This window comes from Antechinus flavipes, chromosome 3, assembly GCF_016432865.1.
Source record: "Antechinus flavipes isolate AdamAnt ecotype Samford, QLD, Australia chromosome 3, AdamAnt_v2, whole genome shotgun sequence".
Taxonomy (NCBI): Eukaryota; Metazoa; Chordata; class Mammalia; order Dasyuromorphia; family Dasyuridae; genus Antechinus; species Antechinus flavipes.
In genome coordinates this window covers 345,611,077-345,624,539 of record NC_067400.1, presented here as the reverse complement: position 1 = coordinate 345,624,539, position 13,463 = coordinate 345,611,077, and positions in this window count along the sequence as shown.

The window sequence follows — 13,463 nt, the reverse complement described above, 5'->3', positions numbered from 1 at the left end:
ATGTCCATCAATTGGAGAATGGTTGAGTAAATTGTGGTATATGAACGTTATGGAATATTACTGTTCTGTAAGGAACGACCAGCAGGATGAATACAGAGAGGACTGGTGAGACTTACATGAACTGATGCTGAGTGAAATGAGCAGAACCAAGAGATCATTATATACCTCAACAACGATACTATTTGAGGATGTATTCTGATGGAAGTGGACCTCTTTGATAAAGAGAGCCTTAATTGATCAAAGATGGACAGAAGCAGCTACACCCAGAGAAAGAACACTGGAAATGAATATAAACTGCTTGCATTTATGTTTTTCTTCCCAGGTTATTTATACCTTCTGAATTCAATACTCCCTGTGCAACAAGAAAACTGTTTGGTTCTGCACACATATATTGTATCTAGGATATACTGCAACCCATTCAACATGTAAAGGACTCTTGCCATCTGGGGGAAGGGGTGGAGGTAGGGAGGGGAAAAATCGGAACAGAAGTGAATGCAAGGGATAATGCTGTAAAAAATTACCCTGGCATGCGTTCTATCAATAAAAAATTATTAAAAAAAAAAAAAAAAAAAGAAAGAAAAAAAGAAACACTGCTGGCTCAAAGGGTATGCACAGTTTGATAACTTTTTGAGCATAGCTCCAAATTGCTCTCCAGAATGGTTGGATGTATTCAAAATTTCACCAACAATGTATCAGTGTCCCTATTTTCCCACACCCCCTCCAACATTTCATATTATCTTTCCCCGTCATTCTAGCCAATCTGACAGGTGTGTAGTGGTATCTCAGAGTTGTCTTAATTTGCATTTCTCTGATTAATAATGATTTGGAGTATATTTTCATATGGCTAGAAATAGTTTCAATTTATTCATCTGAGAATTGTCTGTTCATGTCCTTTGACCATTTATCAATTGGAGAATGGCTTGATTTCTTATAAATTAGAGTCAGTTCTCTATATATTTTAGAAATGAGTCCTTTATCAGAACCTTTGATTGTAAAAATGTTCTCCCAGTTTATTGTTTCCCTTCTAATCTTGTCTGCATTAGTTTTGTTTGTACAAAAACTTTTCAATTTCATATAATCAAAATTTTCTATTTTGTAGTCAGTAGTGATCTCTAGTTCTTCTATGGTCATAAATTCCTTCCTCTTCCACAGGTCTGAGAGATAAACTATCCTATGCTCTTCCAATTTATTTATAATCTCATTCTTTATGCCTAGGTCATGAACCCATTTTGACCTTATCTTAGTGCACGATGTTATGTGTGGGTCAATGCCTAGTTTCTGCCATACTAATTTCCAATTTTCCCAGCAATTTTTGTCAAATACTTCATTCTTATCCCAAAAACTGGGGTCTTTGGGGTTGTCAAACACTAGATTATTAAAGTTATTGACTGTTTTGTCTTTTGAACCTAACCTATTCCATTGATCAACTAGTCTATTTCTTAGTCAATACCAGATGATTTTAGTAACTGCTGCATTATAATATAATTTTAGATCTGGTACAGCTAGGGTACCTTCATTTGATTTTTTTTTTTCATTAATTCCCTTGAAATTCTTGACCTTTTGTTTTTCCATCTGAACTTTGCTGTTATTTGTTCTAGGTCATTAAAATAGTTTTTTTGGGAGTCTGATTGTTATACCATTAAATAAATAGATTATTTTAGGTAGTATTGTCATCTTTATTATATTTGCTCACCCAATCCAAGAGCATTTAATATTTTCCCAGTTGGTTAGATCAGACTTAATTTGTGTGGAAAGTGTATTATAGTTTTGCTCATAAAGTTTCTGATTTTCCCTTGGCAGATAGATTCCTAAATATTTTATACAATCAGTAGTTACTTTAAATGGAATTTCTCTGTAACTGTAACTGTTGGGTTTTGTTAATGATATATAAGAATGCTGATGACTTATGTGGGTTTATTTTGTATCCTGAAACTTTGCTAAAGATATGGATTGTTTCTAATAACTTTTTAGTAGCATCTCTGGGGTTCTCTAAGTATACCATCATATCATCAGCAAAGAGTGATAATTTGGTTAACTCATTGCCTATTCTTATTCCTTTAATCTCTTTCTCCACTCTTATTGCCAAAGCTAGCATTTCTAATCCAATATTAAATAGTAATGGTGATAGTGGGCAACCTTGTTTCACTCCTAATCTTATTGGGAATGGTTGCAGTTTTTCCCCATTACATATGATGCTTACTGGTGGTTTTAAATAGATGCTGCTGATTTATTCCTATATTCTCAAGTGATTTTAATAGGAATGGATGTTGGATTTTATCAAATGCTTTTTCTGCATCTATTGAGATGATCATATGGTTTTTGTTAATTTGGTTATTAATATGACCAATTATACTGATAGTTTTCCTAATATTGAACCAGCCCTGCATTCCTGGTATAAATCCTACTTGATCGTGGTATATAATCCTGGGGATGATTTTCTTTTCTTTTTTTTTTTTTAATTTAATTTTTATTTAATAATTACTTTATATTGACCCTCGTTTCTGTTCCGATTTTTTTTTCCCTCCCTCCCTCCCTCCACCGCCGCCCCTCGATGGCAAGCAGTACTTTATAGGTTGCATATGTTGCAGTATATCCTAGATACAATATATGTTTGTAGAACTGAACAGTTCTCTTGTTGCATAGGGAGAATTGGATTCAGAAGGTATAAATAACCCGGGAAGAAAAACAAAAATGCAGATAGTTCACATTTATTTCCCAGTGTTCTTTCTTTGGGTGTAGCAGCTTTTGTCCGTCATTTATCAATTGAAACTCAGGTCTCTTTGTCAAAGAAATCCACTTCCATCAAAATATGTCCTCATACAATATCGTTGTCGAAGTGTATAATGATCTCCTGGTTCTGCTCATTTCACTTAGCATCAGTTCATGTAAGTCTCGCCAGTCCTCTCTGTATTCATCCTGCTGGTCATTTCTTACAGAACAATAATATTCCATAACATTCATATACCACAATTTACTCAGCCATTCTCCAATTGATGGGCATCCATTCATTTTCCAGTTTCTAGCCACTACAAACAGGGCTGCTACAAACATTTTGGCACATACAGGTCCCTTTCCCTTCTTTAGTATTTCTTTGGGATATAAGCCCAATAGAAACACTGCTGGATCAAAGGGTATGCACAATTTGATAATTTTTTGGGCATAATTCAAGATTGCTCTCCAGAATGGTTGGATTCGTTCACAACTCCACCAACAATGCATTAGTGTCCCAGTTTTCCCACATCCCCTCCAACATTCATCATTATTTTTTCCTGTCATCTTAGCCAATCTGACAGGTGTGTAGTGGTATCTCAGAGTTGTCTTAATTTGCATTTCTCTGATCAATAATGATTTGGAACACTCTTTCATATGAGTAGTAATAGTTTCAATTTCATCCTCTGAAAATTGTCTGTTCATATCCTTTGACCATTTATCAATTGGAGAATGGCTTGATTTCTTATAAATTTGAGTCAGTTCTCTATATATTTTGGAAATGAGGCCTTTATCAGAACCTTTAACTGTGAAAATGTTTTCCCAGTTTGTTGCTTCCCTTCTAATCTTGTTTGCATTAGTTTTATTTGTACAAAGGCTTTTTAATTTGATGTAATCAAAATTTTCTATTTTGTGATCAGTAATGGTCTCTAGTTCATCTTTGGTCACAAATTTCTTTCTCCTCCACAAGTCTGAGAGATAAACTATTCTATGTTCCTCTAATTTATTTATAATCTCGTTCTTTATGCCTAGGTCATAGACCCATTTTGATCTTATCTTGGTATATGGTGTTAAGTGTGGGTCCATGCCTAATTTCTGCCATACTAATTTCCAATTATCCCAGCAGTTTTTATCAAATAATGAATTCTTTTCCCAGAAGTTAGGGGCTTTGGGTTTGTCAACCCTAGATTGCTATAGTTGACTACTCTGTCTTGTGAACCTAGCCTTTTCCACTGATCCACTAATCTATTTCTTAGCCAATACCAAATGGTTTTGGTGACTGCTGCTTTATAATATAATTTTAGATCAGGTACAGCTAGGCCACCTTCATTTGATTTTTTTTTTCATTAATTCCCTTGAGATTCTCGACTTTTTATTGTTCCATATGAATTTTGTTGTTATTTTTTCTAGATCAATAAAATATTTTCTTGGAAGTCTGATTGGTATAGCACTAAATAAATAGATTAGTTTAGGGAGTATTGTCATCTTTATTATGTTCGCTCGGCCGATCCAAGAGCACTTAATATTTTTCCAATTATTTAAGTCTGACTTTATTTGTGTGGAGACTTTTTTACAATTTTGCTCATATAATTCCTGACTTTCCTTTGGTAGATAGATTCCCAAATATTTTATGGTATCAACAGTTATTCTGAATGGAATTTCTCTTTGCATCTCTTGCTGTTGGGTTTTGTTGGTGATGTATAAAAATGCTGAGGATTTATGGGGATTTATTTTGTAGCCAGCTACTTTACTAAAATTATGAATTATTTCTAATAGCTTTTTAGTAGAATCTCTGGGGTTTTCTAGGTATACCATCATATCATCTGCAAAGAGTGATAGTTTGGTTTCCTCATTGCCTACTCTAATTCCTTTAATATCTTTCTCGACTCTTATTGCCGAGGCTAGTGTTTCTAATACGATATTAAATAATAATGGTGATAGTGGGCAACCTTGCTTCACTCCAGATCTTACTGGGAAAGGTTCCAGTTTTTCCCCATTGCATATGATGCTTACTGATGGTTTTAAATATATGCTCCTGACTATTTTAAGGAAAAGTCCATTTATTCCTATGCTCTCAAGTGTTTTTATTAGGAATGGATGTTGGATTTTATCAAATGCTTTTTCCGCATCTATTGAGATGATCATATGGTTTTTGTTTGTTTGGTTATTGATATAGTCAATTATGCTAATAGTTTTCCTAATATTGAACCAGCCCTGCATTCCTGGTATAAATCCTACTTGGTCATAGTGTATTATCCTGGTGACGATTTTCTGTAGTCTTCTTGCTAATATCTTATTTAAGATTTTAGCATCAATATTCATTAGGGAGATTGGTCTATAATTTTCTTTCTCTGTTTTCAACCTACCTGGTTTAGGTATCAGTACCATGTCTGTGTCATAAAAGGAATTTGGTAGGACTCCTTCATTCCCTATTTTTTCAAATAGTTTATAAAGCATTGGGGCTAATTGTTCTTTGAATGTTTGGTAGAATTCACATGTAAATCCATCTGGTCCTGGGGATTTTTTTTTTTGAGAGTTGATTAATAGCTTCTTCTATTTCTTTTTCTGTAATGGGACTATTTAAGCAATTTACTTCCTCCTCTATTAATCTGGGAAGCCTATAGTTTTGGAGGTAGTCATCCATTTCGCTTAGGTTATCAAATTTATTGGCATAAAGTTGGGCAAAGTAACCCCTTATTATTTCTTAAATTACCTCTTCATTGGTGGAAAGTTCTCCCTTTTCATTTTTAAGATTACTAATCTGATTTCCTCTTTCCTTTTTCTAATTAGATTTACCAAAGGTTTATCAGTTTTATTGTTTTTTTCATAAAAACAACTCTTAGTTTTATTTATTAGTTCAATAGTTTTTTTGTTTTTTTTGTTTTTTTTTTTTTACTTTCAATATTATTTATTTTTCCTTTTAATTTTAGAATTTCAAGTTTAGTAATTGATTGGAGCTTTTTAATTTGATCTTTTTATAGCTTTTTAAATTCCAAGCCCAATTCATTGATTGTCTCTTTCTCTATTTTATTCAAGTAAGCCTCTAAGGATATAAAATTTCCCCTTATTACTGCTTTGGATGCATTCCACAAATTTTGGTATGTCTCATCCTTGTCATTATCTTGAGTGAAATTATTAATTGTGTTTATAATTTGCTGTTTCACCCAATTATTCTTTAAGTTGAGATTATTTAGTTTCCAGTTACTTTTTGGTCTATTTACACCTAACTTTTTGTTGAATGTAGTCTTTATTGCCTTGAGATCTGAAAAGGAAGCATTTACTATTTCTGCCTTCCTGCATTTAATTTTGAGGTCTTTATGTCTTAATATATGGTCAATTTTGGAGTAGGTTCCATGAACTGCTGAGAAGAAAGTATACTCCTTTCTGTCACCATTCAGTTTTCTCCAGAGATCTATACCTAATTTTTTTCTAATATTCTATTTACCTCTTTAATTTCTTTCTTATTTGTTTTGTGATTTGATTTATCTAAAGCTGAGAGTGCAAGATTGAAATCTCCCACTGTTATAGTTTTGCTGTCTATTTCTTCTTGCAACTCTCTTAACTTCTCCTTTAGGAAGTTATATGCTATATCACTTGGTACATATATGTTTAATACTGATATTGCTTCATTGTCTATAGTACCCTTTAGCAAGATATAGTTTTCTTCCTTATCTCTTTTGATTAGATCAATTTTTGCTTTTGCTTGATATGAGATAAGGATGGCTATGCCTGCTTTTTTGACCTCACCTGAAGTATAATAGTTTCTGCTCCAGCCTTTTATCTTTATTCTGTATGTATCTCCCTGTTTTAAATGTGTTTCCTGTAAACAACATATTGTAGGGTCTGACTCTTGATCCAGTCTGCTATCTGCCTCCTCTTTATGGGAGAGTTCTTCCCATTCACATTTATGGTTAAAATGACTAATTCTGTATTTCCTGCCATCCTAATATCCCCAGATTATGCTTTTATCTTTCTTGCCCCACTTCCACCCTTCCCTAGTATTAAACTTACATCATGCAGCTCTCCCTCTTTAGGATCCCTTCCTCCTCCCTTCGAATGCCTTCCCCTTTCTTGTATCCTTCTCTTAATACTCTTTTTTCTTTTCCCTTTTCCTCTCCCACTTTTTAATGAGATGAGAGGAGATTCTCTGTTAAAAAAAAAATGTCAATTATTTCCTCTTGAGCCAACTCCGATAAGAGGAGGATTCACACAATGTTCCTCCCTCTCTCTAAATTCCCTCAGATATGATAGGTTTCATTTGCCTCATCATCACATGTAGTTTTCCTCTTTTTATCTCCCCTTTCCCTTTTTCTGACACTATCCCCTTTCCATTTCTATTTCCTTTTTTTCATGTTGTATCAGTAAAATCAAATTATACATGTAGTTTTTAATGTATATCCACAATAGCAATACAGTTTTCATGAGTTACTTTTATCTTTTTCTACTTCTCTTGAGTCCTGTTGTTGGAGGTCAATTTTTTGTTTAAGTCTATTTTTTCCTTAGAAACAAATGGGATTCCTCTGTTTCATTAAATGTCCATCTTCTTCCATGGGGAAAAAAAAAATGCTCAGCTTAGCTGGGTAGTTTATTCTTGGCGGCATTCCAAGTTCTTTTGCTTTTCAAAATATCAGATTCCAGGCCCTTCAATCCTTTAATGTTGAGGCAGCCAGATCTTGCGTGACCCTGGTTGTGGCACCTCAGTATTTGAATTGTTTTTTCCTGACTGCTTATAATATTTTTTCTTTAGTCTGAAACTTCTGAAATTTGGCCAAAATATTCCTTGAAGTCTTTATTTTAGGGTATTTTTCAGAATGTGTTCAATGAATTCTTTCAATGCCTATTTTACCTTCTAGTTCTATTACATCTGGGCAGTTCTCTTCGATGATTTCTTGTAAAATAGTACGTAGGCTCTTTTTTTCATCATAATTTTCAGGTAAGCCAATGATCCTCAGGCTATCTCTCCTAGATCTATTTTCCAGGTCTGTTGTTTTTCCAAGTAAATAATTGACATTTTTTTCCAATCTTTAATTTTTTTTTTTGGTTTTGCTTGACTTATTCTTGATGTTTCAATGAATCAGTCATTTCTATTTATTCAGTTCTGATTTTTAGTGAGTTATTTTCTTCATTAGCTTTTTTTTTACTTCTTTTTGTATATGTCCAATTGAGTTTTTAAATGAATTGTTTTGCTCTATGGAATTTTTTTTTCCATTTCATTAATTTAATTTAATTTAATTATTTATTTATTTATTTAGTGAGTTATTTTCTTTTTCCAATTCACAAATTTTGTTTCCCTGTAATTCTTGGGAGTTTTTTTTGTTTTTTTTTTGTTTTTTTTGTTTTTGTTTTTTTTTTTTTTACTTTTTCCAATTCACATTTTAGGAAGTTGTTGCTTCTTGCATAGCTTCTCTTTACTTTCTCCATTTTTCTTCCAGTTCTCTTTTAAGACTTTTAATAGTCTCTTCTAGGAGAGCCTTTTGTATTGGGATCCAACAATTGTCTGGAGACTGCTATTAGTCTCTTCGAGGTTGAAAAGCTGCTCTTTTCTGTATAGAAACTATCAATTGTCCTTTTGATTTTTTTACTCATTTTGTTAAAGCCTGTAGGGTCTGCCTTCAGAGCAAGAAGTTTAACAGCTTCCTCTGTAAAGCAGTGATAGATGTATGGACGGTAGCTGTCCTGCCAGCCAGCTACAAAAAGCAGCGAGGTACTGGAAAGGAAGTAACTCAGGCCTGCAGAGCTGATTGGGAAAGTCCCCTGCAAAGAACTCCCACTGTGTGGGATAATGACTGCCCTGGGGCTAGAGGCTGAGCAGTGAGAGTTTTACTATCCCAAGCCAAAGCCTATCCTGGGGCTATGGGTATTAACAGCTGAGCATTGAATGGCCCTGCAGGGACCAGTTGTGTCTCTGACCCAGAAAGCACAGTCTGCTGGGGAAGTTCTATTGCTTCAGGCTGAGCCCCCCACTGTGCAGATTAGAGGCTGCTAAGGCTGTACCCCCTTGCAGTACAGCTTTGTAATTGCCCCTGCAAAAGCCCCAAACTATGGGATGTGGCTGCAGGGCTGTATTAAGGGTCTGCCTGGGTCACTTCCGGGTTTGAGTGGTTACAGCCAGATCTTGTTAGGTTCTGGCATTTTTTAGAGTACCCCCTGTTTTAAGCTTTAATTTCTCTGCCAGTTTACTGCTTTGTAATCAAGGCAGAGCTGTTAGCTTAAGCAGAGTCATCTCTATAACTTCTCTAGCCACAGAGATCACCCCTGCCCATGGTCTGCTCAGGAAGCTAGTTTCTTGCTGACAGCGCTAGTCTGTTCCTGGCCCCTCAGGACAAACCTTTCCTGGGGATCTTCCAGATTATCTTCAGTTGGTAAGTTGTGTGATTTTAATCTTCATGAATTTAAGCAGTGAGAAGCTATTTTTGATGCTGAATTTAATAGTTGGTTATGAGGGGAATAAAAGGAGCTTAGAAAGTTGTGTGTGCCTTCTCTGCCATCTTGGCTCCACCCACCTAACATCTAAATTCTTAAAGAAGAAATTAAGAGAGATGCAAGAAGAAATAGATAGCAAAAGTGTAATAGTGGGACATCTCAACCTTGCACTCTCAGCATTAGATAAATCAAACTACAGAATAAATAAGAAAGAATTCAAAAAGGTAAATAGAATATTAAAAAAGTTATATATGATAGATCTTTAGAGAAAACTAAATGGAGACAGAAAGGAGTACACTGTCTTCTCAGCAGTTCATGGAACCTATACAAAAATTGACCATATATTAGGACAAAATCCTCAAATTCAAATGCAGAAAGGCAGAAATAGTAAAAGCTTTCTTTTCAGATCATGATGCAATAAAAATTACATTCAATAAAAAGCCAGGGGAAAATAGACCAAAACATCATTGGAAACTAAATAATTTCATCCTAAAGAATGATTGGATGAAACAGCAAATTATAGACACAAGTAATAATTTCACCCAAGAAAATGACAATAATGAGACATCATACCAAAATGTTTGGGATGCAGCCAAAGTGGTAAAAGGGGAAATTTTATATCTCTAGAGGCCTACTTGAATAAAATAGAGGAAGACAAGGTCAATGAATTGGGCTTGTAACTAAAAATGCTAGAAAAGGAACAAATTAAAAACCTCCAGTCAAACACTAAAGTTGAAATTCCAAAAATAAAAAGAGAGATGAATAAAATTGAAACTAAAAAAAAAAAAAAAAAAACACTATTGAATTAATAAATAAAACTAAGCTTTAGCTCTATGAAAAAACAACAACAAAATAGATAAACACAGTAAATTTGATTAGAAAAAGGAAAGAGGAAAATCAAATTGTTAGTCTTAAAAATGAAAAAGTAGAACTTACCATTAATAAAGAGGTAATTTGATCAATAATTAGGAATTATTTTGCCCTACTTTATGCCAATAAATTTGATAACCTAAGTGAAATGGAAAAATACCTACAAAAATATCGATTGATGGAAGAAATAAATTGTTTACTTCTATTTCAGAAAAAGAAATAGAACAAGCTATTAATCAACTCTCTAAGAAAAAATTCCCAGGACCAGATGGTTTTACATGTGAATTCTACCAAACATTTAAAGAACAATGAACTCCAATACTATATAAACTATTTGAAAAAATAGAGAACAAAGGACTCCTATCAAATTCCTTTTATGACACAGACATGGTACTGATACTTAAACAAGGTAGGATGAAAAAAATTATAGACCAATTTCCCTAATGAATATTGATGCTAAAATTTTAAATAAAATATTAGAAAAAAAGATTCCAGAAAGTAATCCCTAGGATAATACACCATGACCAAGTAGTATTTGTACCAGGAATGCAGGCCTGCTTCAATATTAGGAAATATTAAGAAAACTATTACTATTATTGTCTATATCAATAAGCAAAAACAAAACAACCAGATTCTGTGTAATTCTGGCATTTCATTATTCATCTTTTGTATTTGTGTTAAATTTCTTATAACTAATCTGCTTATCTATTGGCTTGAAACCAGGTCAGAGTAGTCAACACTGCTGTAGATTCCTTTCCATAAATTCTCCAGTGTGTAGAGCCCATACTGCCCCAAGACTGTGCACTGCCTGCACTTGGCATCTGTGCTCAGCCTGCTTGCACTTGGCCTACGCTCCTCTGTGCCCAATTGAAACAGACCTTTTCTGGAGATCTTTAAAATAATCTTCTGCTAGTAATTTCTTACACTCCCACTATTCCTGGGTTCTGTCACTCTAAAATTAATTCAGAAGATCGATTTGCTGTTAGTGTGAAGGATGTGGGGAGAGCTCAGAAAAAGACATATCTCCTCTCCTTTATCTCAACTCCACTCCACCATACTTTTAAAGGAGTTGCTTTGCTCATTGGATTTTTTTTCCATTTCATCATTTCTATTTTTTAGGGAGTTCTCATCTTTTCCTATGTCACCAGTTCTATTTCACTGGGAAATGAATGTGGACTACTGTGCACACTCTTTGTAGATGATATAATGGTATACTTTTTTTTTTTAATTTAATTTTATTTAATAATAACTTTGTATTGACAGAATCCATGCCAGGATAATTTTTACACAGCATTATCCCTTGCAATCACTTATGTTTCGCTTTTTCCCCTCCCTCCCTCCTCCCCCCCCCCCCAGATGGCAAGCAGTCCTATATATGTTAGGTATGTTGCAGTATATCCTAGATACAATACATATTTGCAGAACCGAACAGTTCTCCCGCTGCACAGGGAGAATTGGATTCAGAGGGTAAAAATAACTCGGGAAGAAAATCAAAAATCAAATAGTTCACATTCATTTCCCAGTATTCCTTCTTTGGGTGTAGCTGTTTCTGTCCATCATTTATCCAATGAAACTCAGTTAAGTCTCTTTGTCAGAGAAATCCACTTCCATCAGAATACATCCCCATACAATATCGTTGTCGAAGTATATAATGATCTCCTGGTTCTGCTCATCTCACTTAGCATCAATCCATGTAGGTCTCTCCAAGCCTCTCTGTATTCATCCTGCTGGTCATTCCTTACAGAGCAATAATATTCCATAACATTCATATACCACAATTTACCCAGCCATTCTCCAATTGATGGGCATCCATTCATTTTCCAGTTTCTAGCCACTACAAACAGGGCTGCTACAAACATTTTGGCACATACAGGCCCCTTTCCCTTTTTTAGTATCTCTTTGGGGTATAAGCCCAACAGAAACACTGCTGGATCAAAGGGTATGCACAGTTTGATAACTTTTTGGGCATAATTCCAGATTGCTCTCCAGAATGGCTGAATTCGTTCACAACTCCACCAACAATGCATCAGTGTCCCTGTTTTCCCACATCCCCTCCAACATTCATCATTATTTCCTGTCATCTTAGCCAATCTGACAGATGTGTAGTGATATCTCAGAGTTGTCTTAATTTGCATTTCTCTGATAAATATTGATTTGGAACACTCTTTCATGTGAGTGGTAATAGTTTCAATTTCTTCATCTGAAAATTGTCTGTTCATATCCTTTGACCATTTATCAATTGGAGAATGGCTTGATTTTTTATAAATTTGAGTCAGTTCTCTATATATTTTGGAAATGAGACCTTTATCAGAACCTTTAATTGTAAAGATGTTTTCCCAGTTTGTTGCTTCCCTACTAATCTTGTTTGCATTAGTTTTGTTTGTACAAAGGCTTTTTAATTTGATAAAATCAAAATTTTCTATTTTGTGATCGGTAATGGTCTCTAGTTCATCTTTGGTCACAAATTTCTTTCTCCTCCACAAGTCTGCGAGATAAACTATCCTATGTTCCTCTAATTTATTTATAATCTCGTTCTTTATGCCTAGGTCATGGACCCATTTTGATCTTATCTTGGTATGTGGTGTTAAGTGATATAATGGTATACTTAAAGAATCCCAAAGAATCTACTAAAAAGCTATTAGAAATAATCCACAACTTTAGTAAAGTTGCAAGATACAAAATAAATCCACATAAATCAGAAACATTTTTATATATCACCAACAACATCCAACAGCAAGAGAAACAAAGAGAAATTTCATTTAAAATAGCATGAAATATTTGGGAATCTATCTGCCAAAGAAAAGTAAGGAAGTATATGAACAAAACTATAAAACACTTTCCATACAAATATATAATGATCTAGAAAAAATAACAACAAAATTCATATGGAAGAACAAAAAGTTGAGAATCTCAAGGGAATTAATGAAAAAAAAAAAAAAAAACAAATAAAGGTGGCCTAGCTGTACCTGATCTAAAATTATATTATACAGCACCAGTCATCAAAACCATTTGGTATTGGCTAAGAAATAGATTAGTTGATCAGTGGAATTGGATAGGTTCAAAGGACAAAATAGTCAATAACTGTCACAATCTAGTGTTTGACAAACCCAAAGATCCCAACTTTTGGAATAAGAATTCACTATTTGCCAAAAACTGCTGGGAAAACTGGAAATTAGTTTGGCAGAAACTAGACATGGATTCATACTTAACACCATACACCAAGGTATGATCAAAATGGATTCATGATTTAGGCATAAAGAATGAGATTATAAATAAATTAGAGGAACATAGGATACTTTATCTCTCAGACTTGTGGAGGAGGAAAGAATTTGTCACCAAAGAAGAACTAGAGATCATTATTGATCATAAAATAGAAAATGGTGATTATATTAAGTTAGAAAGCTTTTGTACAAATAAAACTAATGCAAACAAGATTAGAAGGGAAGCAATATACTGGGAAA